This window comes from Pelodiscus sinensis, chromosome 3, assembly GCF_049634645.1.
Source record: "Pelodiscus sinensis isolate JC-2024 chromosome 3, ASM4963464v1, whole genome shotgun sequence".
Classification (NCBI taxonomy): domain Eukaryota; kingdom Metazoa; phylum Chordata; order Testudines; family Trionychidae; genus Pelodiscus; species Pelodiscus sinensis.
Window position 1 is genome coordinate 54,636,724 of NC_134713.1, and position 27,190 is coordinate 54,663,913.

At 44.6% G+C, this 27,190-nt stretch overlaps 1 long non-coding RNA gene across 3 annotated transcripts in view; it reads left to right on the plus strand.

Moving 5' to 3' along the window:
* LOC106732616 (uncharacterized) overlaps positions 1-26,106 on the plus strand; it is a 39,989-nt gene extending 13,883 nt beyond the window's left edge. Inside the window, exons 2-5 of one of the 3 annotated variants that reach the window (XR_001368859.3) lie at positions 354-471; positions 22,085-22,206; positions 23,490-23,682; positions 23,882-26,106. This is a non-coding gene — a long non-coding RNA (uncharacterized LOC106732616). The remainder of the gene's footprint in view (positions 1-353; positions 472-22,084; positions 22,207-23,489; positions 23,683-23,881) is intronic. The other 2 variants (XR_012902568.1, XR_012902569.1) reach the window with 2 other exon arrangements.
* The last annotated feature ends 1,084 nt before the right edge of the window (positions 26,107-27,190 follow it).

A 27,190-nucleotide genomic window follows, 5' to 3' on the forward strand; every position in this document is an offset into this window, starting at 1 on the left:
ATTACACAACTGCTGATGTTGAGGGGCTACACATACAAAAAAGGCTTTATAAAATTAGCTGCTAACCTCCAGCAGCAATCAATTATGTTCTTAATTCTCAAGGATTAAGCATAACAGTGCCCCTGGATAATGAGAGAGAGATTAAGAGAAAGAAGAAAATGAGATAGATGATATCTCCTGGGTCTGAAAAAGAATATACATTAAGGTGCCTTTTCTACAAAAGATAATATTTATGCTTAAATTATATTGAGATGAGCGTTTAAAAATTTTGCATGATATTTTGTTCTGGTTATTGCTAACTCTATTTTCTTGACTCCTTGTTGATTATCACATTGTTCCTGTTTTATTTTTAGAATGAAGATGATGATAGACAACACTTGCTTTACATAATGGAAAAAATAAAAAAGGCCTGATTTTCTTTTATACTAAGACTCCTTCACACCATATTGGTAATATAAGAAAAGTTTTCAGGTGAACCTTACAATTCTTCTACACCATGAAAGTGGTGAAATACAGAAAAAATAGGATTTTAATAAATAATAAGGAAAGAAAAATTATAGGCCCAGATCCTTAGCTGGGGTAAATCGGTATAGCTCTTTGATTTTAACAGATATAGGACAATTTATACTAGCTGACAATCTGGCACTGCATGTTTTGGTTCCATTATTTTCTTCTAATTATTTTAATATTAATTTTTCTAAGTTGTTGACAGAGTGACAGATAGATATGAAATTGATCCTGATTTATGTATTTTAACTTCAGTGAGGGAAAAATGGGTTAATTATACAAAATATGCGTAACTGTTTTTCTGATCTAGAAACAATGGGGCTGTGTCTACACTGGCAAGATTTTGCGCAAAAGCAGCTACTTTTGCGCAAAATCTTGCTGCCTGTCTACACTGGCTGCGAGTATTTGTGCAAGAACACTGATGTTCTACTGTATGAAATCAGTGCTTCTTGCGCAAATACTCTGTTGCTCCCTCTCAGGGATAAGTCCTCTTGCGCAACTGTTCTTGCGCAAGAGGCCTGTATAGATAGGTAACATCAATTTCTTGTGCAAGAAAGCCCGATGGCTAAAATGGTCATGAGAACTTTCTTGCGCAAGAGAGCATCTACTCTGGCACAGATACTTTGCGCAAAAGCAAATGTTTTGCTCAAAGGCACATGCCAGTATAGATGCTGTCTTGTGCAAATACTTTTCCGTTAAATGTATTTTCACAAAATCATGCCAGTGTAGACGCAGCCCGGGAGTTTTTCCTGAATAATGATGGTAGGATAGGGAACTTCTTTGGGTATCTCCAGCCACAAGTGTCTTTTTAGTAAAAAAATTAAGCATGGGTTCTGAGCTTAGTTATGTGTCTATACATGGTTTTATTTTATTTCTGAAGAGCAAAACACTGCAGAAGTGTACTATGTTATGTCCCTTTTGTCCTGTGTAAAAAATCATTAGACAAAAACATTTTGTTTCCCCTTCATCACAAAATGTGAAATCTCCCCACTATGTAGCATTCACTCCTATGCAAAGCGCCAATACAAAGGAATATGCATCTGCAATGGGATCATAGCATGTCATAAATAACCTGCAATGGGATACATTTTAATCCTATGTGTACAAACATATAGACAGCATCATGAGTTGACATAATTTAAGTGATAACAATTCTCAGGGAACAAACATGAAAGTTATCAGTGGCTGTGTCTACACTGCACCCCTTTTCCAGAAAAGGGATGCAGATTAGACACATCGGAATAGCAAAATCCGTGGGGGATTTAAGTAGGAATAAGAGATCCTCCACAAAAGGGCTTATTTTCCGGAGAATCACGTCTAGACTGGCAGTTTTCTCCGGCTTATCCCCAAGCCGGAAAAAAGCGGCAGCCATGTAAATGCAAATGCCGCATGGGATATTTGAATCCCCCGCGGATTTTGCTATTCCGAAGTCTACGTTAGCATCCCTTTTCCGGAAAGGGGTGCCAATGTAGACACAGCCAGTGAGTCTAGAAACAAATGGGTCCAATTCTTTGAAGTGTTTAATTTTGTTAATTATTTTCAATACCCTGAATTCTGCACCACCCTAAAGAAAACCCTTCTATGCAAGATTCAGAACTCTCTGAAGTATATGATGCCTAGTAGCTAGTTATGATACAGTTAAAGGATTTTATTAACCAACCATCCTTAATCTAAAAATATAAGTAAATAAATTATTCTGCATAGTATGTTCTTTCTGGTACATGGTATATTTTCATCATTCATTAAAAGAAAAATGTGCAGGATATGTTGTCTACAAATAAAATATTTTAAAAAAATTAGTAGAAAATTCTATGAGTCCACAGTTATAAATAAACCAAAAGCAGAAATAATGACCTTTCTGTCCTGTAGTATTGAAAACAGTTGTTAAAATGACATGGTTAAGTGTTAAAGGAAATGCCAGCCAGAGTCAATTCCAGAATAGTTTCTTATGCTCTCAGGAATGTAAAATCCATTTAGTCTGTGCAAGTGGAAAATAAGATCATTTTTAACACATGAATTTTAAAGGAAAAGCAAATAAATCTAGCTTGTCTAAACAAAATCTTAGTCAAGTCTCTCAGTCTTTCAGTATAATATATTTCTTTTCTAGCAATGCAATGTTTGAAGGGAAGTACACTTTAAATAGACTGAGTTTGCAACTCGGATATAACTCACACTCTCAACCTACAGAAATAATGCCAGAGAAGAACTAGAATTAATTTCAGTCTTTTAAGAACTTTAGATGTTTGATATTCCAAAAGAAATGTTCTGACATCACTGTTAGCCTATGTTTCTTTTATCTGTTACCTATCATTAACTTTAAATTTTGCATTTAGTAAGTTACTTTCATTTTAGAGTATGATATGGGTAGTTTTCACCCATTATTTAAATACAATAGTCACCGGAGAGGGTTATTCTTATACTTATTCTGAATCGGACAAACTGCACAACAGTTTTTGGAGAAAGGAAGTGAAGAGTAACAATAAGGAAAAATTCAGGTAGTTGGAATGTAGGTATCCAAGCTGATATTTGGCCAAAATACTGGTGTAAACACTATGAGCGCCAAGCCTTAGTTTTGCTTCTCTTCTGAAAGAGGCTCTTCCAAAGGCATATCATCCAGAATTTGATAGTAGGGCATTGGGTCAGTGTTGACCAATGGAGCAATAGTGCTATATTCTGAATCTTCATTGTCACTTCCTGCGGCACCTAGTTATTCTCTAAAGGACTCCCATCCAAGTCCTGACCAGACATTATCTAGTTTAGGTTGAGAAATAATAGCTCAAGGGATGAAGGTTATAATTACATAGATAGTTTACCGCTATCTTTTCAGCAGTTAAACATACACTGTTAAAAGAAGGCCTACATTTCCCTTAGGCTATGTCTAGACTGCAAGCCTCTTTCGAAAGAGGCTCTTTCGAAAGATACTTTCAAAAGAGCCTCTTTCGAAAGAGAGCGTCTAGACTGCACGTTGAACTTTCGAAAAAGCGGCTTGCTTTTTCGAAAGAAAGCATCCAGTGAGTCTGGATACTCTCTTTTGAAGAAGCCCTATTTACATTGAAGAACGCCTTCTTTCGAAAGAGGAACTTTCGAAAGAAGGCGTTCTTCCTCGTGAAATGAGGTTTACCGCCATCGAAAGAAAAGCCGCGTTCTTTCGATTTAATTTCGAAAGAATGCTGCTTGAGTCTGGATGCAGGGGAAGTTTTTTTGGAAAAAGGCTACTTTTCCTGAAAAAACCCCTGAGTCTGGACACAGCCTTACTTATGTTTTATCAGCCTATTATAATGGCTCAACCAAACCCAAACCTTGCTTTAAGTAAGGACAAGAGGAAGCTGAATATCAAATTTGGTGTCCTAGCTCTTACTGTTTAGGTAGGAGGAGTCCTTAGATAATCATACTCACAGATGGACAGACAGACAGATGCACATTTCTAAAATATATTGTAAAGATTCTAATACCAGGGTCTAGCAGAAATGCTTTTACATAGCAAGTGTTTCTTCCTTAGAACAACATTCAGTCTGTCACAGCTGAAGCCCTGTTAACCAAGTATTCTCAAGATGGGTGTTCTTCTTTCAAATTTTAAGGAAACCCCCAATAGTAACTAAATATGACTTTCTTAGTGCACCTGAGTGACCTATGCATTTTATACATTATTTTATTCATAATTTAAACAGCACTAAGGCAATTGTAATCATAACACAGTAATATGAACTGACCAAATAGCTGTTAAAATAAACAGCATTCATCCCATATGAGTAAGTGGTTTAAAAAATATGATTAAAATTATGAGCCTGATGGTACAACCCTTACATTGATAGTTCTTAGTCACATGAGAAGGACTATTGGACACTAACTTCACAGTAATATAACAGAGATAACAGTATGGCACATCTTATAGAACGGTAGAAGAAAGATTAATTGTAATGTTAATTTTAATGTGCTGCCACTGTAAGGCCCTCTTCTAAAAAAAGACACATTGGTCATCTGTGTATTTACTATATGTGGCTAATCAAGAAAAAAACATCTCTTTGAGTAACAGAAAGGGCTAGGAGGTAGAGGGCTCACCCTCTCTTGAGTGCCCATCTGGCCAAAGACATGTGTCCACAAGCTCCCACTCCTTCTCCTGGCTCTGGGAGTGGATGCTGTCCCAGGTTCCTCTTCTTCTAGCTTGCCTAGGACCATGCTTCTTCTTGCCCCCTTTAATAACTACTGTAAGGTAATGCCTTGGACAGCATTGGTCCAATAGAAGATATTACGTCATCCACCATGTCTCTCTAATATCTTGAGACCAACATAGCTACAACATGTCTAGATTATGTTATTTGGGTGCTTTCTGCCTAATAATATTCTATCAATATAGGCCTACCCGCTCCTCTGAGTCCCAGTTCAGGGACCATGTAAATAGCAATTGTCTGCTGAGTGACCGGTCCTTAAGGTTTCACTGCAACTTGATCCCTGGGCCACTTCCCCCTAGGTCTGCACCATCCCTGCCCTCACCTCAAGGCTTTTTCTCAGATTTTCAACAGCACCCTGTCCAGGATTCTGCAACTTTTCCTACCCACAACCTCTGATCTTCATTTGCCAGCCCTGGGCTTCAGTCAGATCTGCAATCTGTTCTCCACACTGACCTGTCCAAGGTATTGCCACTTTCTCAGTCAGTCTCTGGGTCTACCTAGCTTGAACTTCAAAGAGGAATGACTAGCTCTGGCCGAGCAGCTTCTTTATACTGGCTTACTGGGCTTTGATTGGTTACAGTGGAAGGAGCCACCCTAGCTCACCTGGAGGACTTCTCCTCTGCTCTTTTTTCTAAGGCCACAAGCTTCCAGCAGGGGGCTTCGGGGCCTAGTCCACCCCATCACAAAGTGTCAGTTGAAAGCTGAGGTTTTTGCTTGTGTACTGGATGTGGTTATGCTTGAAGAAATAGAATTCTGTTGGAGGCAGGAATTGGATACTGGATTACTGTGAGGATTCATTTTTTATAAATTACTAATTTAAACATTATAAATTAAAGAGTTCTGAGCTTTTCTTTTTGTTATAAATATTTACAAAAACCACAATAGATTCCAAACCATTGGTGAACCTGAAACACAAGAATGAAGAAGCTTGTAACAGGCTGTAAATAAGGCAGGACAAGTGGGGCAGCTGCCCAGGGCACAAAGCCAGTGGGACAGAAAAATGGGGAGGAAAAATTATGTAAAAAATATGTAGGTGGCACAAATATGCTTGCTCACCTTAAACACTAAAATGTCTACTTATGGCTCTGAACAAAGATAGAAAAATACTTGTCCATTGACTTGTTTAAAATTTCCAGAATTGGTCAAATATCATTTCTATAATATTAAAGAGACTTGGGGTGGGAGTAAGGTAATATCTTAGACCCAATGTCAGTCCTATAAAAGATATTACATCATCCACCATGTTTCTATAACATCTTGGGACACAGCTAAGTCATTCGAACACAGGAATGGGCAATATAACAGTGACAATTCACCAAGGTTAGCTCTTGTTGGGCCACTGCCACTATATTTACCTGTCCCTCTGCAGGTACAGTCAATCGCAGCTCCCACTGGCCCGGAATGGTGATCCAGGTAAATCCAGGTGAGGCGCAGGTAAATACAATGGTGTGGGGGCCCACCAGGGGATAACCCTGGCAGATGGGATCCAGCCTGCAGGCCAGTATTTGTCCACCCCTGTTCTAACAGGTGAGGCAACGAGTTGAGTCAGATCTATGAGACCAATGAGGCAGATGAATTAGTACCAGGAAACTAGCTATTACAGGAACCAGAGGCTCCGAATTCCCCTCTAGTCAGGGGATGCTCGACCCTTCCCCCACCACAGGACATCCCTCCACTCTGCCTCTTTTCCCAAACCTCTGCCCCTGCCTTGCATCTTTTCTGCCTCCTTCCTCAAGTGTGCCTTATCCCAGCTCATTCTACTCCCTCTGGAGCCACCTGAACAAAATGAATCATCTGTTCATGGAGCTCTGGAAGTTCAGGGAGGGAGGGGGATGGGTCACCACTAGAAGTGTGGAGCGGGGCAGAGTTTGGGAGCTTGTCTGCCAGTGGGTGCTCAGCATCGACTAATTTTTTGTCACCTCTGACAGGAACTGTGCAATTTCAAAACTCTAAAAGGTTTTACAGCTAAATTTTCAGAGGGTCCTTCATCTGAAACCTATTTTTGCTCTGTCAGTTTTGGCTCCAAACACCATGCACATGCTTAATTTTGCATATGCATAATTTCATTGAAGTCACAAAGGTTTTGGAACATGAGAACAGCTAAATATAAATCCTCACATAGCACATGCTTGAATTTCTGTGTGTGAGTACTCCCATTTACTTAATTAAGTGAAAATGTACATATGATTGGGGCCATATTGCTTAGGAAAGTTTATGCTTTGCTCTACTCTGTTCATGTTCTGGAATATATCTGAATAATTACTACTGACTGGTCAACTCTTTGAATGTTGATGTTCTATGTCTACAAGCTGTCAACACTGCATTTTAAAACAGAAGCAAAGACACAGAGCCTATCACTTAACCAGTGTACAAGATCTGTTTTTAAATACAAATATTTAGTGCATCATCCCTTTAGCTGACAATAGCATTGGCTAGTGGTGGATATAAAGTTAGTTACAAGTGCAGGTAACTGGGGGATCAGGTACTATATATGGCTCAGATTTTCATCCTCTCCTAATTCACGAGTACTTATAAACACTTTGTAATTATTTTGTTTTCTCAAAAGTAAAAAAAAAAGAAAGAAATCAAACACTTTCCAATCATTGCAATTGGCAAGTTTTCTGTCTTCGGGAATTATTTTTGGCATCTCAAGATTTTTCAGTGTTAGAGTAAGACTACGTTTTCACCCTCTTTTGAGAAAGGGATGCAATTGAAGATATTTGAAATTGCAAATTAAGCTGGGATTTAAATATCCTGTGCTTCATTTCATATTCGCATTATGGTGCTATTTCAAAATAGCACTATTTTGAAATAACAGACGGTGTTAAGATGCAGCTATTTCTAGAGAAAACCCTTCCTTCGAAATAACTGGTAAACCTCATTATATGAGGAATAAGGATTATTTCGAGAGAAGGGTTTTCTCTCGAAATAACCACGTCTTAATAGTGTCTGTTATGTCAAAATAACGCTATTTCAAAATAGCGCCATAACGTGAATATGCAAATGAAACACAGGATATTTAAATCCCGGCTTCATTTGCAATTTCGAATGTCTTCCTTTGCATCCCTCTCTTGAAAGAGGGTGCAAGTGTAGATATACCCTTAGAGATTAAGTAGCTTTGTATTCACATTTCAGGAGGACACTTGAAGGTTTTTGCATATTGGTAGAAAGATTCTGGAATGGAAAAATTTTGTACATGTGGGTAATGAAAGATTTTTTTACATTGCATAAGCCACAGATTACTTGATTTGTATCTGGTAGTTAATTGCCAAGGTTTTAGAAGGAAATCGGGCAAAGAATTTTGGACGTCCTAGAAGAACTATAAATCATTTATTATAAAACGACCAAATAGATTGGCACGCATTATTGCAACAGGAACAGCAAAAATACTGTAGGGAACTTACTGAAGAAATGCGAGGGCAGATCCACTCCCTATCAAAATAAATGGGAACTTTGCCATTAGCTTCACTGGGAGCAGGTTTGTTCAGTAGTAAGTTCAATCAGCAAAAAGAGAAAAGAAAGGAATCATTTTTACACTTCAAGTTAAAGTAAATTCTGGTAATAAAAATTCACAGAACACATCCATGTAAGTTAGGTCCAGTGGTTGTGTTCATTTGGCAGGCCTAGGACAAAATAAGTTATCCTGAGTAATTCACAAGTGTAGCATGTGAGGAGTTCATTATAAAGTATTTGTAAATAGTGGATATTTGAACTAGAGTCCACATCTAATAAAGATGAGCTAATATTTTTGTGTCACAATGAACTTTAAAACATCATGTGTGAATGAAAACAAATCATTTGAGGAATTGTCTCTTTCATGGAATTCTACAGTGCCCACTCCTATGTATCTAACTTAATTTTATAAGGCTTCCATTTTTTGAAGAAGTTGTTTGAAACATGATCAAAAGTTCAACTGTTGACTCTTACAGTGTTATCACAGGGCCTACCTAGCCAGTTCAGTGTCCTGCCTCATTTCCCTGAGAGCCAACAAAGTTGTCCATCCCTTTCATCACAGCCTAGACCTGTAGCCATGTCACATGCCCTAAAAGGAGCAATGTCTACACAGCAAAGAAAATGCTATGGCTGGACCCTCCAGCTGGAAAGGCTTGGGCTGCAGTGGTTTTGTTCCTGTGTAGACTTCCAGGCTTGGGCTAGAGGCCAGGGGTTGGGAGCTGTGGGGATGTAAGAGGTAACAACCCCTGTCCATGTTTTCTATCCCCTTCTTCCAGGGCTACCACACAGCACTGACTATTCCCCAAGGGTATGTCTACACTACAAAGTTAATTCGAACTAACAGACGTTAGTTCGAATTAACTTTGATAGGCGCTACACAAGCGCTCCGCTAGTTCGAACTTAATTCGAACTAGCAGAGCGCTTAGTTCGAACTAGGTAAACCTCATTCTACGGGGACTAAGCCTAGTTCGAACTTACTAGTTCGAATTAAGGGGTGTGTAGCCCCTTAATTCGAACTAGTGGGAGGCTAGCCCTCCCCAGCTTTCCCTGGTGGCCACTCTGGGCACCACCAGGGAAACTCTATTGCCCCCCTCCCGGCCCCGGACCCCTTAAAGGGGCACGGGCTGGCGACAGTGCCCATGCCAGGTGCAAGCCTGCCAGCACCCAGCCAGCAGACCCTGCACCTGGCACGGATCGAGCCAGCCACCTGATGCCCCCCAGCCCTCCCCCTCTTCCCCGGACCAGGCTGGTGGCTCCCGGGAGCTTGCCCGGGACTGCAAGAGGCGGGCACCCGCCTGGTCTAGTGCAGACATCGTGGACCTCGTCCCCGACCTCCGCACTAGGCATAGGAAAGTGGCCATCTAGGGCAGGAGAGCTGCCAGCCTGGCCACCCAGGAGCAAGTGTGCATGAAAATCAAGGTGGTCCTCTGAGACCCCTGACCCTGAGCCCTGAGCTTACAATGGCCGTACTGGGTCTGACCAAAGGTCCATCTAGCTCAGTAGCCTGTCTGCCGACAGAGGCCAACCCTAGGGACCCTGGAGGGGATGGACCGAAGACAGTGACCAAGCCATTTGTCTCGTGCCATCCTTCTCCAGCCTTCCACAAACTTTGGGCAGGGACACCACTCCTACCCCCTGGCTAATACCACTCCATGGACCCAACCTCCATCACTTTATCTCACTTCTCTTTAAACTCTGTTCTAGTTCTAGCCTTCACAGCCTCCTGCAGCAAGGAGTTCCACAGGCTGACTCTTGCTTTGTGAAGAACAACTTTCTGTTACTAGTTTGAAGCCTGCTACCCATTCCTTTCCTTTGGTGTCCTCTAGTCCTTCTATTATGGGAACTAATGAAGAACTTTTCTTGATGCACACTCTCCACCCCACTCATGCTTTTATAGACCTCTATCATATCCCCCTTCCATCTCCTCTTTTCCAAGCTGAGAAGTCCCAGTCTCTTTAGCCTCTCTTCATATGGGACCTGTTCCAAACCCCTCATCATTGTAGTTGCCCTCCCCTCTCCCACCCTCTCTCTTCCCCTCTCCCACCTCCTTTTCCCAGTCTCCCCCAGTTTTGTTCAATAAAGAGAGATTCTATTTTTGAGCACAATTGTCCTTTATTTAGTATATCAGGAAGGGGGGCTAGAGATGGGTAAGTGGAAGGAGGTGAGGGAGAAATGGGGTACGAGCCCCCGATGGGGAGGACTGGGCTGGCTCTGCAGGCTTCTGGGGGTGGAAGCTCTCCTGCAGCCCCCCAATTGCTCCCTCTCCCCAGATGGCAGCCTGTGGCAAGTGCAGCCGGGCTGATGGCTGAGTGCTGTGATGTGCCCAGTGTGGGTACTCCAGGCAATCCAAGCCAGGACTGCTTTGCAAGCAGGGCACCCCTGAGAACTGTCTGTCCGGGGTGGGGGTAGGGTCCCTTTAAGCACAGCCCTCGGCTAGCCTGAGACAGCATCTCCACTCTCTAAGTCCTCATCTGATGCCCTGCCGGCACTGCTTCCGGCCATCCTTAACCCCGGTTCAGGGTCCACTTAATGTTGACATGCTAGTTCGAATTAGCAAAACACTAATTCGAACTAGTTTTTTAGTCTGGATCCGTTAGTTCGAATTAGCGCTGTAGTGTAGACATACCCCAAGTTTCTTACAATGCTTCTGCTGTAACTTTCCCCTCAGGTCTTCTGCAACTAAGCTCCCAGTAGCATCCCAGGTCCCAAGCCTCCCATATCCTACCTCAGCTGAGCTCCTCCAGAATCACATTTTTTCCTGGTTTTGGCCTGCTCCAGGCTGTACTATATTTTGCCCCTTTTCTAGGGACTGCCACACAAATGATTTGTTTGGTAGAGTTTGGTAGAGCCCTGTCCTCTTTTGTTTTACTTCTTCAGTTTTTTTCTGAACCACTTCTACCCTCTAGCAGCTCCCAACTTCTGCTCTCAAAGGGTATGTCTACACTAGAAAGTTAGTTCGAACTAACGGACGTTAGTTCGAACTAACTTTCCTATGCGCTACACTAGCGCTCCGTTAGTTCGAACTTAATTCGAACTAACGGAGCGCTTAGTTCGAACTAGGTAAACCTCATTTTACGAGGACTAACGCCTAGTTCGAACTAGCTAGTTCGAACTAAGGGCTGTGTAGCCCTTTAGTTCGAACTAGTGGGAGGCTAAGGCTTCCCAGGTTTCCCTGGTGGCCACTCTGGCCAACACCAGGGAAACTCTATTGCCCCCCTCCCGGCCCCGGAGCCCTTAAAGGGCCACGGGCTGGCTACTCACTTTGTGCCAGTTGCAAGGCTGCAAGCACCCGTGCCTGCACAGCCTGCACCTGCCACACTATGAGCCAGCCATCCGAGGGCTCCCAGCCCTCCACTGCTCCCCACGACCAGCCTGGCGGCTCCCGGGAGCCTGCCCGGGGGCGCAAAAGGCGGGCGCCCGCCTGGTCAAGTGCGGAGATCGTGGACCTCATCGAGGTTTGGGGGGAAGCCTCAAATGTCCACGATCTCCGCACTAGCCACCGGAACGCGGCCGTCTATGGACGCATGGCTGCCAGCCTGGCCGCCAGGGGCCACCAGCGCAGCCGGGAGCAGGTGCGCTGCAAGATTAAAGACTTGCGGCAGTCCTACTCCCGGGCCTGCCTGCCAGGGGCTGACCCGGAGGCCTGCCCCCACTTCCATGCCCTGGACCGCATCCTGGGGCCTCATGCCGTCCCTGCCCCCCGGGACGTGATTGACCCCGGGGCAGAGGGACCGCTCCTGGACACCGAGGAGGAGGAAGAGGGCTCTGAGAGCCAGGAGCCTGCCGCCAGCCTTCCCAGGACCCGGGACCCCCGAGGCACCCCACAGAGCCGCTCGCCTGCATCATCAGAGGCCGGGGAGGCGTCCACCTGTGAGTACCCTCGTGTTCCCCTTATGTGTACGGGGGGCTGGGGCGAGAGGGAGCCCCGGGACCGTGCGCCTGGGCCTTGCCCACTACGGAGCAGCAGCTGGGGATCCTGCAGGGGCCCTGGCCTTGCAGAGGGGAGCTGGGTTTCACACACCTGGGCCCCTGGGGTAATTGACCGCTGGTCTTCTTGCACCACAGCTGCAGCACCGGGGACTGCAGGGCGCACCACCCCGCCTGCAGCAGCCGCCCGCGCCCGGGCAAGCAGGACAGCCAGGAACCAGGAGGACTACCAGAGGCGGCATCTCCGGTTCCTGGACCGACAGCTCCGTCTCCAGGACCACTGGGTCCAGGAGGACCTCAGGCTGCGCCAGAGGAGTCTGGAGGCCCTGGAGGAGCAGGGCCGTGCCCTGCGAGGCCACCTCCAGAGCCTGCTAGACCGCTTCCCATTTCCTCCTCCCCCTGCTCCCCCTCTTGCTCCCCCTCTTGCTCCCCCTGCTCCCCCTCTTGCTCCCCCTCTTGCTCCCCCTGCTCCCCCTCTTGCTCCCCCTCTTGCTCCCCCTGCTCCCCCTCTTGCTCCCCCTCTTGCTCCCCCTGCTCCCCCTCTTGCTCCCCCTCTTGCTCCCCCTGCTCCTCCTGCTCCTCCTGCTTCCGCTCCTGCTTCCTCCACACCCCCTGTCCTCTCTGCCCCCCCCTCCACAACCATTCCCCACCGACGCCCCCGGACCCGCAGTGTGGCGAGACGGGAGAGGCACCCAGACTCCCACCCCTGAGCTTTCCTTTCCCTTCCTCCCTTCCCTCCCCTCCCCTTCCAGCTCCCTCGTCCCAGGTTTCCCCCTCCCTTCTCCCACCTTCATTCCTCCCTCCCCCACCCCAGTTCTGTGAAATAAACAGACGTTTTTGTTGGAAAAACAGGTGTCTTTATTGTACAGTAGGTAGGGAGGGGAAAGGGGAAGGGGGGGGTAGGGTGGAAGAAGGCCCCGGTGGGGCATGCAGGGAGAGGTCAGTCCTCCTCCTCCTCCACCTGGAAGCTCTCCCGCAGGGCTTCCCGGATCCGGATGGCCCCCCGCTGGGCTTCCCGGACGGCGGCGGTGCGGGGCTGACCGTAGTGTCCAGCCATGCGGTCAGCCTCAGCCATCCAGGCTGGCAAGAAAGCCTCCCCCTTCCGCTCACACAAATTGTGGAGCACACAACATGCCGCCACCACGGGAGGGATGTTGTGCTCGGCCAGGTCCAGACGGGTGAGGAGGCATCGAAAGCGGGCTTTCAGTCGCCCGAAGGCCCCCTCCACCACGATGCGGGCCCTGCTCAGCCTGTTATTGAAGGCCTGGCGGGAGGGATTGAGGTGTCCCGTGTAGGGCTTCATGAGCCAGGGCTGCAGTGGGTAGGCGGCATCCCCCACCAGGCAGACGGGCATGTCCACGTCCCCGACCCTGATGTGGCGGTCGGGGAAGAAGGTCCCGTCCTGCAGCCGCTGGCACACGGAGGAGTTCCGGTACACCCGGGCGTCGTGTGCTTTGCCGGACCAGCCCACATTTATGTCCGTCAACTGTCCCCGGTGGTCACATACGGCCTGCAGGATGACGGAGAAGTACCCCTTGCGGTTCACGTACCGGGACGCCTGGTGTTCCGGGGCACGGATGGGGATGTGCGTCCCGTCGATGGCCCCCCCGCAGTTGGGGAAGCCGAGGGCGCCGAATCCCCGGATGACGGCATCCGGGTTGGCGAGGCGGACCACCCTGCGGAGCAGCACCCGGTTGATGGCCTTGACCACCTGCGGAGAGAGACACAGCAAAGCGTCAATCAGTGGGGCGCCCGGGTGGCTGGGAGCGTGCGTGCCCTGGCAGTGCCCCGCGCCCCACTCCCGGAAGCAACCCCCCTGGCGGCGTGTAGTACGGCCGGGACAGCCCGACCCCTCCGGTGCGGGGCGCTTTCGCCTCCTCCCGCCCCCCCCTTTGTCCCTGGGGCGGCCCATCCCCTCCTCGCAGCCCCCCTCCCCCCCGGCTCGGTGGCCGACGAGCGCCGTACCTGCATGAGCACTGCTCCGACAGTGGATCTCCCCACGCCGAACTGGTTCCCGACGGATCGGTAGCTGTCCGGCGTGGAGAGCTTCCAGAGGGCGATGGCCACCCGCTTCTGGAGGGGGATGGCGGGCCTCATGCGAGTGTCCCTTCTTTGCAGGGCAGGGGCGAGCCACTCGCAGAGCTCCAGGAAGGTGTCCCTCCTCATCCTAAAGTTCTGGGTCCACTGTCGGTCGTCCCAGTGCTCCAGGACGATGCGGTCCCACCAGTCGCTGCTGGTGTCCAGACGCCAGATGCGGCGGGGCACGCCGGTGCCGGGGCGCCGCCGCGGCTCCTCCACGGCCCCCAGGGCGGCCAGGCGGAGAGGCAGGGGGCTGACGTTCCCCAGGTGGTGCCAGGCAGCCTCGAGCCATTGCTGGCAGGCTTGCAGCAGCAAGTCCAGAACGTGCACCAGAAGGTGCAGGGCGAGCCGTGGCTCCATGTTGCCACCTGCGGCGGCCCCCCCGAAGGGAAGCACCGACACAGACGGGCACAGAGACCGACGCTTTGCTGTCCCTCGGCGAGGTTGGCAAGCAAGCAGGAAAAGCTGAGAACCGGCTGTCCAGGGGGGGTCCCTTTAAGCACGAGCCTCAGATAGCCTCAGACAGCAGCCACACAAAGCAACTGCTGACCTGATGCCCTGCCAGAACCGGTTTCAGCTGCCCTTAAATGCCCCCCTGCGTCCAATCAGTGTGGACGCGCTAGTTCGAACTAGCAAAACGCTAGTTCGAACTAGTTTTTAGTTCTAGATGCGCTAGTTCGAACTAGCTTAGTTCGAATTAACTAATTCGAACTAAGTTAGTTCGAACTAGCGCTGTAGTGTAGACGTACCCAAAGTGTGGCAGGGGGGACTCACACAGCAATTCCCAGTGAACTGCCACTTGTGCCTTCCTTCTTCTGCTGATGCCTTCTGTGCTTCCTCCCCCTGAACTTCTGCCGAGGCCCCATTGGAAGGCAGTTTGTTCAATACAGCTGAACTGGACTATTTCCCTTCTAAATAGGAAAGTCTCTTTGTGACAAATACATATATTTCTATGTCAGTTATTTCATAGAAAATATAAGATAAAGGACTGTGATCATGCTAGGTATACCAAGACTCAGCTAATATAGAAGCCTGCTGAACTAGGCTGGAGAATGTGCCCTTAAAACTTTTGTCTTAAAGGAAACAGCATTTTTTCTAGTTTCTAAAGTCGGTACTACATTCACTGTTATATAAAATCACTTAGAAACACAAAACTGTGTCCAATTTCTTAATTATTTTTCATCCATTGAACACCTCCATGTTTGTTTCCTATAGCTTCTGAGAACATTCTCTTTTTTTAAATAAAAAGCACTGATATATTTGACATGAAATCCCCTACTCCATCATCACTGTGAAGTGAGAGAGGCAGGGGGTAGTATGTTAAGAGATGTGAGTTGGCAAAGATGAGAATTATGAAGAACCTAGAAGCTTAAGCCAAAAAGCCTAACATGGATGTGGTGGTAACATGGCAAGCAAGTAAAGGGATGCACAGAAAGGAGGGTGATTTGGACAAAGTGACCAACAAGGAAAATAATCTTAGCAGCTGTGTTCCGTGTTGACCATAAGGGTGTTAAGGAGGCACAAGAAAGGTAGGTGACAGTAAAGAAAAGTCGGTGCTACCAACCAGAGTTGAACTTTAAATTACATTATTAGTAGAACATTTGCTTAGGTATAATGGGGCAAATTAATTTCTGATGCAGTTCCATAAATCAATGGAGCTGCAGCATGCAGCTAAATTTAGCGTACTTTACTGTCCATTATCATCATTTTGTGATATTTATTTTTTCATATAATAACATTAACTTTCTCTTAAGTTTAAATTATTCTATGATAACAGACAAGAAACACTTGTTCTTTCTCATAATAAAAGTTGGCCTACTAAACTTTATAGATTGAGAATTATTTGCCTCTTTTATACCTGGATTTCTTTGTGTACATCAGCTAATGTTTCATATGCAAGATTTCCTGGGAATCAAAGTTGCAAAAATATTATATTAGTACAGTTTCTCAGGATAACCTATAAAATCCTAGTAACTTATTATTAAAATAGATAGTTACACTTTCAATAAATGAGCACATAGAACTATGATGGTTGATAAGATGGGGTGTATCTAGACTACATGGCTCCGTCGATGGACTGTACTTGAATTATTATTATAAACTAGCCAATTAGCCCATCATAAGACAGGATTTTCAGGTCTCTCCTCCACATCAGTCTTCTCTCCTGAGCCTCCAGTCTCTCGTTCCGTCTCTCTCTCCTACTCCTTCTTCCTCCCCCCCCAGCTCTCCTCCACCTCCTGCCTATCTCTCTGTCTCTCTTTCACTTCTCCTCCTCCTCCTGCACCTCACTCGGGGGACCGCGGTGCCCAAATGGCCATTTGGGCTCCGCACTCCCCGTGCTGCATGGGGGGGGTGCAGAGCTCAAACGGTCACTTATGCCACTTGCTCCCATGCGGTGGCCTGGCTGAGCAGCGCAGAAGTCAGACGAGAGCCACTGCGGGATGCAAAGGGGGGTGGGGCGATGATGTTCATGGCCAGGGGGCGGGGCCTGGAGCCGCTGTCATGCCGCATGTCACCACCCCGCCCCCTCTTCCCCTCCCACTGTGGTGCTCGGCTGACTTCTGAGCTGCTCAGCCAGGCCGCCGTGGGGGAGCAATCGGTGCAAGCGGCCGTTTGGGTCCTGCTCTCCCCATGCAGCATGGGCCGCCCAGAGGGAACAGCCAGCATTTCAGCAACAGTGCCGCCCAGAGGGAAAGAGCCAGCATTTCAGGCAACAGCGCCCCTCAGAGGGAACAGCCAGCATTTCGGTGTTACAGACTCTCAGACACTGGGGGTATGTCTACACTACAAAGTTAGTTCGAACTAACGGACGTTAGTTCGAACTAACTTTAATAGGTGCTACACTAGCGCTCCGCTAGTTCGAATTTGAATCGAACTAGCGGAGCGCTTAGTTCGAACTAGGTAAACCTCATTTTACGAGGACTAACGCCTAGTTCGAACTAGCTAGTTCGAACTAAGGGCTGTGTAGCCCTTTAGTTCGAACTAGTGGGAGGCTAGCCCTCCCCAGGTTTCCCTGGTGGCCACTCTGGCCAACACCAGGGAAACTCTATGCCCCCCTCCCGGCCCCGGACCCCTTAAAGGGGCACGGGCTGGCTACGGTGCCCGTGCCAGGTGCAAGCCTGCCAGCACCCAGCTAGCAGACCCTGCACCTGGCACGGCACAGAGCCACCCACCCGATGCCCCCCAGCCCACCCCCTCTTGCCGGGACCAGGCTGGCGGCTCCCGGGAGCTTGCCCTGGACCGCAAGAGGCGGGCACCTTCCTGGGCTAGTGCGGACATTGTGGACCTCGTCCACGATCTCCGCACTAGGCACAGGAAAGTGGCCGTCTAGGGCAGGAGAGCTGCCAGCCTGGCCACCCAGGAGCAGGTGTGCATGAAAATCAAGGGGGTCCACTGAGACCCCCGACACTGAGCCCTGAGCTTACAATGGCCGTACTGGGTCAGACCAAAGGTCCATCTAGCCCAGTAGCCTGTCTGCCAACAGCGGCCAACCCTAGGGACCCTGGAGGGGATGGACACGAAGACAATGACCAAGCCATTTGTCTCGTGCCATCCCTCTCCAGCCTTCCACAAACTTTGGGCAGGGACACCACTCCTACCCTCTGGCTAATAGGATTCCATGGACCCAACCTCCATCACTTTATCTCACTTCCCTTTAAACTCTGTTCTAGTTCTAGCCTTCACAGCCTCCTGCAGCAAGGAGTTCCACAGGTTAACTATTTGCTTTGTCAACAACAACAACTTTCTCTTACTAGTTTCAAGCCTGCTACCCATTCCTTTCCTTTGGTGTCCTCTAGTCCTTCTATTATGGGAACTAATGAAGAACTTTTCTGAATGCACCCTCTCCACCCAACCCCTGCTTTTAGAGACCTCTATCCTGTCCCCCCTCCGTCTCCTCTTTTCTAAGCTGAACAGTCCCAGTCTCTGTAGCCTTTCTTCATCTGGGACCTGTTCCCAACCCCTGATCATGTTAGTTGCCCTCCCCTCTCCCAGCCTTTCTCTTCCCCTCTCCCACCTCCTTTTCCCAGTCTCCCCCAGTTTTTTTTCAATAAAGACAGAGTCAATGTTGGAAGAAACGTTATCTTTATTTTGTACATCAATAAGAAGGGGGGCTAAGGAAGGGTAAGTGGAAAGAGGTGAGGGAGGAATGGGGTACGAGCCCCCGATGGGGAGGACTGGGCTGGCTCTGCGGGCTTCTGGGGGTGGAAGCTCTCCTGCAGCCCCCCAATTGCCCCCTCTCCCCAGATGGCAGCCTGCGGCAAGTGCAGCCGGGCTGATGGCCGAGTGGTGTGATGTGCCCAGTGTGGGCACTCAGGGCACTCCAAGCCAGAACTTCTTTGCAAGCGGGGCACCCCTTAGAACTGTGTGTCCGGGGTGGGGGTCGGGACCCTTTAAGCGCAGCCCTCGGCTAGCCTGAGACAGCATCTCCACGCTCTAAGTCCTCCTTTTATGCCCTGCCGGCACTGCTTCCGGCCATCCTTAAGCCCTGTTCAGAGTCCACTCAATGTGGACTTGCTAGTTCGAACTAGCAAAACGCTAGTTCGAACTAGTTTTTAGTTCTAGATGCGTTAGTTCGAACTAGCTTAGTTCGAATTAACTAATTCGAACTAAGTTAGTTCGAACTAGCGCTGTAGTGTAGACGTACCCTGGGCTACTATATATATGATATTGAATAAATACTATGTATTATAAAACATAACAAAGAAGGCAGATGTTTTTGTCTTTTGTAATATAGAAGAATTTCTATCAAGCAAACTGCAAAGCTCTCTACCAACTGCTCCTGGTCTTGAAGGAACCTGCTTCGCTTTCTTTGTTCGGATTCCTCTTGGAACACTGGTGCTCACCATCTGCAAGAAAGATGTCTTTCTACTTTGAGTCATGGCCCCACTGTCCTTAGCCCTGCTCTCCCATTCCTGAGAATCTAAATTTTCTGGCTGTCTATAGCCCCTCAAGAATGTTACAGATGAATTAATGGTTGCTTGATTGTGCCTAAAGAAGTTAAATGATTTATTTATGGGCTGTATTTCAATTTCTATTTATAATACATCAAAAGGGCCCCCACTCTGTGGCATCGAGTCCCTGGCTTTCTGTTAGGTAGATGGCTGGTTTGGTTAACCTTTTTTAACTCTTCAGATTATTACATAGAAGGTAATAGTGAACCAGAAATTTACTACACAGACAAGAGTAAATCTGAACATGAGCGACATCCCTTCTAGCTCTCATCTTGTTTCAGCTTCTCCCAGCTGAGTTGTCTTCCTGATGGCAACACAACTTACATTTATCTGTGCCCCTTGTTAAAGGAAGGGATGTTCCAAGAACTCTTTGCCCTTTGGCACATTAGAATCTTCCACTTGGGGCTGTTTGTGTTAAGTTTACCAGTGTGTGGCTAATTTAATAAAGAAAGAATTAATAAAACATAAAAAATTGAATCAAAATTAAAATGGCTTGCTTAACATCTCTGGATTGGACTTCCATATTCAAAACTAGATATGGCATTTTCAGTTTATTAGCCTACATCTCTTGAAAACAATCCCCGCTTTGAATCCTATTGTCAAGTTGACATATTCATTTGCTATATCAGCTTTTCATTGTTGTCCAGAGCTCTCCCTAGTGCCTCCAGGATCTATTTCTTAATTCCATTCAATCAGACTGGAAAGCCAGATATACCTTCCCTGATCCAAGGCAGCTACTCCTGCTCTCTAAACCATTTTTTTCATAGTTATATGAGCACCCACATAGATATTGAGTGTTTAATGATCACCTTTCTATGGGTTAGATAACTCAGATATCATCTCTCATACATAGGCTATCTGAGTATATCTAGATTTGGTCAGGCCTCTTCTAAAACCCCTCTAAGCATTTTTTCTCTTGTCAAAATATGAATTTTGAACGGGCCCCAGGTCTCCATCACGTTGGACAACTGAAAAGGGATTTCTACAATAGTATTAGCTTTCCCACATAGAGTATGATATGTTCATTTCTCTCTCTCAACCAGCTCTCACAATTTCTGAATTTCCATCCTGGGCAGACACATCATATTCCTCTCTTGTTCTACACAGTGTCAAGCATACTATTGATGGTCTATAAATAATTGATCATCACTGACTACTAAGTTATTCAAACATTTCACATGTCTTCTCATAACATAACATAAGAACATAAGAACGGCCGTACTGGGTCAGACCAAAGGTCCATCTAGCCCAGTATCCTGTCTACCGACAGTGGCCAGCACCAGGTACCCCAGAGAGGGTTGACCGAAGACAATGATCAAGCGATTTGTCTCCTGCCATCCCTCTCCAGCCTCTGACAAACAGAGGCCAAGGACACCATTTTATCCCCTGGCTAAAATTTAATCCCCTTTCTCACCTTTGTTTGCCTCTTTAATCAACTGTTGTGTATTATGTATAGCATAGATTGGGATCTCTTTAAGGCAGGGATTGTTCTCAGATTAGCTGTTTTTACAGTGCTGAGCAAAATGGCTTCCTAGGTATTACAAATACCTATATATATAAGAAAACTATATATTATTAGCAACTATATATTGTTGAGAGTGTATCTGGCTGCTTAAGCAAGAACTCCTCCTAAACTGCAAGAGCTAGAACCACCAAATTCAGTATTCATTTCCCTTTAAGTTATTATAACTTAAAGCAAGGTAAAGGTTAGGTTGTACCAGAAAAATGGGATGTGCCTGGAATGGGATTGTGTCTCATAAAACCAAACATAAAAAGGACAAAATCACCAAATCAAGTACAGTCCTCAACACTGAATGAGTCAGTAATTAGAAATATAGACTGCTGTGTTTGTGATGACCAGGAGAACCATATGGTGACTTGCCTGCTTGGTGTAAAGGTTGCAGATCTCTTGAGATATCTAGATATACTTATGTGTAGTTCTGGGGAGGAGCAGGTGGTCGTGGTATATGTAGGTGCCAATGACATAGGGAAGGGTAGGAGAGAGGTTCTTGAGGCCAAATTTAGGCTGCTAGGAAAGAGACTGAAATCCAGGACCTCTATGGTAGCATTCTCTGAAATGCTTCCAGTTCCATGTGCAGGGCCATGTAGGCAGGCAGAACTTTTGAGTCTTAATGCGTGGATGAGATGATGGTGTAGAGAGGAGGGGTTTAGATTTATTAGGAAGTAGGGACATTTTTGGGATAAGGGGAGTCTATACAGGAAGGATGGGCTCCACCTAAACCAAAATGCAACCTTATTGCTGGCACTTAACATTAAAAAGATCATAGAGCAGTTTTTTAAACTAAGAGCTGGGGGAAAGCTGATGGGTGTGGAGAAGCACATGGAATGGACAGAGACATCTCTTAGGGGAGGTTGTATAAATAGAGATTATCTATGTTCTAGTCAGGAGGAGAGGATGGAAGATGATAAAATACGGGTAAAATCAGATGAGAATGATCAAATGAAAAAGAGTGTAACACTTCAGGAAATGGCAGACAGATAAATATTGACAATTTTTGAAGTGCTTATACACAAATGCTAGAAGTGTAAAAAGATGGGTGAACTAGAGTGCTCATATTAAAGGAGGATATTGGTACAATAGGCATCACAAAAATTTGGTAGAATGAGGGCAATCATTGGTACACATTCATACCAAGGTACAAAATGTTACTGGAAACCAAGGTGACTATAGCCTTTATTTTGTTAATACATAGCAAGTGATAAGAGTTTGTAGGGATGAAGGAAAAAAATAGATTTGATGGAATTTTTAAGACCTGACATGACAAAACTCTGGCTGGGGAGATTTAGTAGGGCTGGTCCAGCTTTAGGAAGAGGGTTGGACTTGATGACCTCCTGAGGTCTCTTCCAACCCTGATTCTATGGTTCTATGAATGCCCATCTAAAAAACATTAAAAAAAATTAAATGGAAAAATGTTAACAATCTCTTTCTTAAATAAATCCGAAATAAAAATTAACTTATAAAATCTCTCTATATAGAGAAAAAAGATTTCCTGATGGACAACAGAATGTTCTTGCTGGACAACAGAATGATGACATCATGTCAGCAGCATCAACAGGCTCTCTTAACAAAACAATAGCAGCCAGAGAGAGGGGAGAAGGTGAGTGTAGCAAGCAGAGGGTATTGACCCCTTGTAAGTCTGTATTTTTGAAAAATACAGTAATTTAAATAAAGTGTGTACATTTTTCTTTTGTTTTATAAAAAGCCCTTAGTAAGAACTGAGCAATGCCAAGTAAATGTGCAAGTTATTAATAATATTGGCTTCATCTAAATTAAATAAAAATAATGTAATTAAAATTTCAACTTTTAGACAAGGCCCCCCATGTATGTCACAGTAATCTTAATCTATACTCTGAATTCTTTAGTATTCCAATGCAGCAAAGTAGAGATTCTGTAGCAGTTTCAAATACATGTTAAAATGACATTTTGATTGACTTAAACATGAAAAAATACAATAATTATAGTAAGCATTGTGCTCTTTGAATTAAAATTGAATTTATTTTGCAACACTGTTCAAACTGCTGCATAATACTTTTCTGAGAACATAGAGTACACAAGGACATAGTGCCTTCTACTACACATTAACACAGTAGTAAATCTACTTAATGCTCTGACATCTGGAGACAGTCAGTATTCTCATACTGCTCATACATTAAATGCAGAAAAAGATAAGAAGCAGGTGGTTTTGTATGTTATGCCACACCATTTCTTTAATAGCCCTAAGTGAACAGCATTTTTCCCTTCAACTTAATTTATTAAAATGTTAGTGGTGTTTTAAATATGTTCCATAGGTTAACTATTTGGGGCCAGATTCTCAGTTCAATGGAGCTACACCAATGTATTCCTGCTAAGAACTGGGCCCTAAAGCTCATGTACCTGATAGTACTTTCAAAATACGAATATATTCAGCCGAAGAGGAATGCCTTTTCCTCAGGTTCACTCAGAAAGGAAGAACATGCCCTTCAGGTTTTCAATTAGCCACATTCCTTTCTTATTTAGTACTGTAGATTTTTGAAGAAAATCTTCATAGGTTCCCAAGGTCAGAAGGGAACATTGTGATCATCTCATATGACTTCCTGTGTAACACAGGATTCAGAGCTTCCCTGAAAAAATTCCTGGGGCATATCATTTAGAAAAATATCCAATATTGGCCACTGATGGAGAATCCATGACACTTGGTAAGTTATTCCAATGGTCTTGATACCGTCATGGTTAAAAAAAATGTGTCTTATTTCCAGACTGAATTTGTCTTCCTTCAACTTCTAGTTATTGATCATGTTACACCTTTCTCTGCAAGACTGCAGAGTCCATAGTTAAATATTTGTTTTCTATGTAGGTACTTATAGCCCTTAGTCATGTCACTCTTCTCCTTCTCTTTGTTAGGCTAAATTTATTGAGCATTCTTCACTGAAAGTTATGTTTTCAACATGCTTCTTAAAGTGTTCAAGCATCCCAGGATCACAATAGTCTTTTTGGCCACAGCATCACACTTGGAGCTCAAGATCAGCTTCATTATTCACCAAGAGTTCCAAATCTTTTTCAGAGTCACTGCTTTCCAGGATAGAGACTCCATCCTGTAAGTATGGCCTGTACTGTTTGTTCCTAGGTTTACATGTTTACATGTAGCCATATTAAACCACATATTGTTTGCTTCATCCCAGTGTACCAAGTGCCCAGATTGCTCTATATCAGTGACCTGTCCTCTTTATTATTTATTACTCCCCCACCAATTTTTGTGTCATCTATGATTTTATCAATGATGATTTTATGTTCAGGTCATTGATAAAAAAATTCAATAGTATAGGACCAAGAACTGATCCTTGGGGAAATCCATTGGAAACACATCTGCACAAGAATAACTCTTTTATTTTGAGACCTATCAGTTAGTCTGCTTTTAATCCATTTAAAGTGCACCATGTTAATTTTATATTCTGGTTTTTTTTAAATCAAAATGTGTTGGGCACCAAATCATGCACTTTGTACAGAAGGCTAAATATATTCAATCAACATGATTACCTTTAGCAACCAAAATTTTGATGTCATCAAAATATTTCAAATTAGTTGCACAGGTTCTATTTTCCATGAACCCATATTGGTAGGCATTAATTATGTTACAATTCTTAAATGTTTTGTTATCTGAGTCCTATCTTAGCATATCACTATCTTAGCCAGGAACAATGTATGACTGACATGTTTATAATTACCTAAATCATCTAATTTCCTGTTTTTAAATATTAGTACAATATAACATTTCTTCCAGCATTCTGGAATTATCACAGTGTTCTCAAACTTTTTTGAAAACCAATGTTAACAGATCAATGAACTCCTAAGGCAGCTCTTTTAAAAATCTCCACGATATAGTGGAGTTATATAATTTGCCTTTTCCTCACATACGGAAGAGAAAAATTATTAAATATTTCTTCACTATTATTGATAATTGTACCATTTCCACTGAGTAATGGACCAGTACCATTGTTTAAAAAAGAACCAATAGTATTTGTGCTCTTAATATACTTTAAAAACACCTTTTTACTATCCTTAACACTATTGGCTATAGATTTGTTTGTGTTCCTTTGCCCCTCTTACTCATTTTCTACAATTCCTAGTGTGTTACACCCCCACCCCCATGCCTTATGAAAATTGGCTGGTGAATATGAATATTCATAATCTGAAGATGCTTTAAACAAAATATGTGATGTTACCTATCAATTTTAATGTTACAATTTGATGACTCTGCATATCCTATTTTTGTGCATGTATCATTCTTGTTTGTGAAGTTAGAAATATGAAGTGTGAATCTGCTTATAGTTTTAAATGTGCTAATAGGAACCACTGTTGGTGCCCCAGAAGCCTACTGGCTTGGTGATCAACTCAACAACCTGTAAACACCCTTGTTTGTCCTGTAAGTCCAGAAAACAGTCGGTTGAGGAAGAAGTGTGACTTGGTACTGTAATTCATTTTGAACCTAGTGTTTTTCCACAGGAGGGAAGATGTCAAACAAAAGAATCCCATCCTGGGGGAAAGTCTTTTTAAGCAATGGAAAGCTATCAGCTCTTTGTCTTTGGTGGCCTTGGAAAATGCTTGACATACCCTAAGAAAAACAAAAGAACTTTAATGGGCTACAGTGGAGACCCAAGTAAGGGTAAAAGATCATCTCTGACTTGAAGTGTTTGCCTGAAATAAAAACGGCTTTTTATGTTAAGAATTTGCATGTAATAAGTTTCTTAGTGTATAAGAACTTGCTGTGAATTATCTAATCATTTTAATTTAGTCACTTACTTTGATCCATCTGTTTTCAATTGCAACCACTTAAATCCTATCATCTGTACTTAGTAAACAAAAGTAAGTTTTATTATCAGGCCTAATGTACATAATTTTTACCTAGGGGAAGCAACCACTGTATATATCTCTCTTTCATTGATAAAGAAGACAACCATCCTCATAAGCTTTCCATGTGTAAAACTTTTCCATGAAGAAAGATTTATTTGAGCTTTTTATCCCTTTTGTGGATGATTTTTTCAATGTTGAACCCTTAAACTGCATCCTCCCAGAGCTGAAGTGGTTCAGTGTCTGCATTGCTTTGCAGAGAAAGGGCAGTTACCTCAACTCTGTGCATTGTCTGGCATAGCAGGATAGGGTGGTGGGGAGCCCCAGGGTATGTCTAGACTACATGGCTCAGTCAACGGAGCCATGTAGATGAGTTTATTAGACAGCAAAATGAAGTGGCGATTTAAATGATCGCCGCTTTATTTACATCAAAATGGCCACCGCGCTGTGCCAACGATCAGCTGATTGGCACAGCGGGGCAGTCTAGACGTGCCGCGGTAGACAAGGGAAGCCTTTGTCGACCACTCCGGTATGCCTCGTGAAACTATTTGTTGTTTTTTATATTCTTAAAGATAGGCTAGAGGGCTGTAATTTCTGCTTGATGTAATGATGTATTGTATATTTTTCACTAATTCCTCTAGAAAGGCATTCTAATAATAACCAGAAGCATATACTGTAAAATGTTATACAATTGTATGTATATTATTTATTAAATGAATATTTAGGTGACAAAATCACTCTCTTATATTTTACATTACTAATTTTAACATGGTTTCAGCAATATGCACATTATAAATTGAGTGATATGACAAATTTTGGATTTTCAGTTACTATGGTCGTGCTGTGCAGCAAAGAACATGGCAGATAGCCTCAAGCCAAGTCTCAGCAACTATAGTAATCATTCCTGGGGTACTCAGGATCTTCTTAAGTGTTAACTATTGGGCTTTCCTTCACTGGGCTGGTGTGGCTATTAAAGTACTCTAGGCAGACAGATGTTCTCTATGAGAAACCTAATTCCTGAGTATACTCTTTGTCTCTGTTCCTGGAATGACTACTGCATCTAGTTCTTTATATGCAGCTGTGTAATAATTAGTTCCAGGCCTCGTATAGCTTTGTGTGTGTGTGTGTGTGTGTGTGTGTGTGTGTGTGTGTGTTTGTGTATTTAAATGTTAAATGGCAGAATTGCTAATAGATCTGAAAATATCTTCTAGGTAATATCTTATGGGTAAAGAAGGAAACAATCATCTACCTTTAAGCTTTTTGCAATGCAAATTGTCTTTTAGAGGGTTCATGACTATCATTAATTTGTCTGTTTCTTTTCTTCCATGGAGTTCTCTGCCACTTCTATTTTCTGTTCTACAACAAAATTGTTATTTCCATGGCACTTTCCCAGCTGACTGAGTGTGGATTGAACCACACCCTAGAAGGGCCCCATCCTCTGATTTCTAATAGCATATTCCCTTTCCTCCTCCTCTTCTAAGTCCTCCACCTTAAAAATATTTCATTCAGATTCCAGAGCTACCAGTGTGCCAGCTGCTCCTACCAGAGCACTGAGAAAGCCACGTACTAGTTACTCCTTAGTATGGACACTTGACTAAGGTTCCTTGGTTTTACTCTGAGGATACGTCTACGCTACAGGACAAAATAGAATTATGATACACAACTTCAGCTACATTAATTGCATAACTGAAGTCAAAGTAGGTTAACTCAACTTTTGGCACTGTCTTCACTGCAGGAAGTTGAAAGAAGAACACTCT